The sequence below is a fragment of the Bombus affinis genome, unplaced genomic scaffold, assembly GCF_024516045.1.
Source record: "Bombus affinis isolate iyBomAffi1 unplaced genomic scaffold, iyBomAffi1.2 ctg00000059.1, whole genome shotgun sequence".
Lineage (NCBI taxonomy): Eukaryota > Metazoa > Arthropoda > Insecta > Hymenoptera > Apidae > Bombus > Bombus affinis.
The window spans coordinates 2,630,310-2,633,583 of record NW_026108820.1 but is presented as its reverse complement, the minus strand read 5'-3'; the positions used below and the strand labels follow the sequence as shown (position 1 = coordinate 2,633,583).

The following is a 3,274-nucleotide window of genomic DNA, read 5'->3' as shown; positions in this document are numbered from 1 at the left end:
GACGTGGAATACCCAGAAGCTGAGAAATTGATTCTGTACGATGAAAAAGACGATGTCTCCACAGAATACAACGATACAATAGTGGAAGAATTATCGATCGACGTAAATCCTGTTGAGAAATGCTCAGTTGGTATGACCGCTAGTTACTAAAAGGTTACTAGGGTTGTGTTGGTACGACTCCTAACGACGCTCTTTTGTCATAGGAGTCGACCACGCCTTAATTGCTAAGACGCATTGGGAGAGTTTAAACGTTTGCTGTGTGATTTGGTGTTTTGTATAAGAGAGAAAATAAAAGGTGTGATAACCAATCCGAGTGGATCCGAGATTGATTATCAACCCCAACCTATATAAAATAACAAATCCCGAGGAAATTGGATACTTCTCTGGTCCTAAATGGCAAAGGAACAGATTATCAAGTAAGTCAAATATTTTTCCAAATGCCATTCTTGTACAATCGTTGCTTTTCTACTTACCACGTACAATATAGCGGTTAATAAATTAACGAATCATCGAATATTACTGAAAGAAAGAAATTGTACTGATATTCCAATCTATCGTGTACAAAAGTAATAATAACAGCATGTAATATAAGAATAGCTTATCTTCAGCCTTAAAAGGAACTCGGTTTACAATTATTCTCCCTATTGCGTTCCACTCTCGCTTGATCTTCTACACGTTCATCTATATTTCGCTGTTTTTAATTTATTTTATTATTCCCTGTCTATTACACATATGTATATTGTCCATTGCACGAATCTTTATCTATCTTGCCTAATTTAATGTAAAAAAAATAGAAAAATAGACAAATTTGCTGGAGGAATACGTTTACCAAAATTTGTCAAGAATTTTAAAGAAATTTGCAGGATGAAATTCACGGTGATACCGAATTGATATTTTTGAAATTATACTTTTGAAATAATTATTTATATTATAATAATTATTCCACGAATACTTGCTCGTAGATATTAATTTATGCTTTTAATAATCATGCGTTTAAGCTATCAAGTCGAGTCGAGTAGACTTTCTAATTTCGTGGAAGATAAGTCGATTTCTAAGATAAGTCATTTCTAGAGAAAAGACCAACTGCTAAGGATTCGCCGCCACGATGGCTAGAGCTTGGAATAGCTGCTGATTACTCCGTGGTAGATTTTCATGGAATTCGAGTACAGCAATATATCTTGGCTCTTTTAAACATCGTAAGTAATACCAAACGAAATTCTGTTATTATACTTAGATATAGAATACCTTCTCCTACATATGTACGCGAGCAACCGGGAAACATAGGGCAGAGTTATGCGTATCTCTGTATTTTCAAGGTACGCTACTTGCTTTCAAACATCTCGATCGTATACTCGGATGGAAGCTCTGTATTTTCTGTTTACACTGTTCAAAGCTTACACGTATCTTTTAAAGAGTTCTGCAAATAATTTATCCGTAATGGAATTTTGTAATCGATTAATTTCAGCCATTCGGTAATTGGTTTTCCAATGCTGTTGAGATTAATAACGTACATTTCCTAAGATAAATATAACGAATAAAATTAATTTTTTAGGAAAATTATATAAGATACGATGTATTTACGGGAGTTTTGAATAATAATTTATTTGTAAGGCTGTAATACTGTTTTAACGCCTGTTACATTTTCGTACGTATTTTAATCCTAGGTCAGTGCAATTTACATGGACCCATCGCTCGAATCCAACATGATTCTAGTGATCGTACGAATGATTTTATACGCGGAAAAACGAGACGTTATGGTAAGCGATTTCCATTAAATTAAATCATTTAACTAAAGTAGTAACTATCTGAGATACGCATATGCGAGTTTCAATTATTTTATTTTCTACTTATCTGTACAGTGTATGGTATATAAATTATATAGGTCAAAATATCTGCGCATGACGTTTTAGGTCGATAAAATGCAACGAGTTCCATTTTGCTAAATTGGACAACCGTGAACGATCCCTTGGAAACAAATTTCCAAACAAACAATTTTCACGGATCATTGACAAACCTCGCATTTATCGTGTATCCGAAATATCTGTATAATCGACTATTAAACCTTTTTCATCTCTTAAGAATCTTAATTTAATGTTATAGACCTATGATAATATCATTGATATACGACACTTGCGATTCCTTTTACTTTTCTTTTTCTGCTATTCTTCTCTGCTGTTGAATCAACATTTCAACATTTTTCAGGAAGATTAAAATACTAATAGCGTTACAAGTTACATTTGATTACAATCAACAACACGATTACTTGCACATATATTTATTATCATTGACGAATATTTATATATAGTATATAATGCATGATGTAATAATAAATATAATATATTCGTAATATTTGCTAGCTTTTATTAAGAAAATATTAAACGTTGTCGTAGGTCCGCCGTGGCGATGCCAGACGATCTCTCGAGAACGTGAACAAATGGAACAGAAAGATGCTGTCCTCGAAGGACGTAAATCACGATGTTGCTGTATGGTTGACGCGATTGGATATAGGAGGTCCTTCGAGATCGTGCGCGTTAAATCGAGACGAAGGCTTGACCAGCGCCTTTATCATCGCTCACGAAGTAGCACACATGTGAGTGTCCCACATGTTGAGATATCGTTGGTAAACTGAAATATTTATAACTGGCCTGGGTATTTACGCAGAGACCGTGTGTTATTTATTTATGCAAATACGTACTTGTACGAGAATAATTTGAAAAATGAAATCTCCATAGGAGAACTTATTATCTTTACCGAATATCACAACGAGTACTGTACTTTGAATCTGCCATAGATTTTTGCGTATTATGTGCGTTCTTGCATTCCTCCTTCCACCTACGATGGCTCTTAAACAAGAAACGATATCGTAACGAGAAATACAACCTAGCTGAGCGTCCACTTTGGTTCCACTAGTGTTGTCCCATACAACTTTGTGTTTGACCTCGCTATTAGGGGACTTTTTACCCAACGTTTCCTTCACCGCCTTCACTACCTTCGATTTATCGAACTTGAGACTTAAACTGGCCGTTACTAAATCTTCCGGCTTCTTCGACATCGGTTGGTGTCTCTTCGTGAACCAATTCGACGGTGCCATAAAGGTCGAAATAGCGGCTTTCGAGGATCCGCTAAGCTTACTTTTAGCTCCGTGCAATGTCGACACGTCGAAGCTATTGGAACGGAAGCTCTTCGATCGACTTCCTTTCTGTTCGGTCGTTTTTCCGGGCCAGTTTGATTTGCTATCGTCCCGCGAACTCGGCGCTTCCTCGCCGCATCGGTT

The 3,274-nt window shown here is 36.1% G+C and overlaps 1 long non-coding RNA gene across 1 annotated transcript; it reads left to right on the top strand.

The window, feature by feature from the left end:
- Nucleotides 1–238: 238 nt before the first annotated feature.
- Nucleotides 239–2,516, top strand: LOC126926846 (uncharacterized). Its single transcript, XR_007714940.1, has 4 exons — nt 239–416; nt 1,072–1,196; nt 1,665–1,757; nt 2,391–2,516. It is a non-coding gene; the product is annotated as an uncharacterized LOC126926846 (long non-coding RNA).
- The last annotated feature ends 758 nt before the right edge of the window (nt 2,517–3,274 follow it).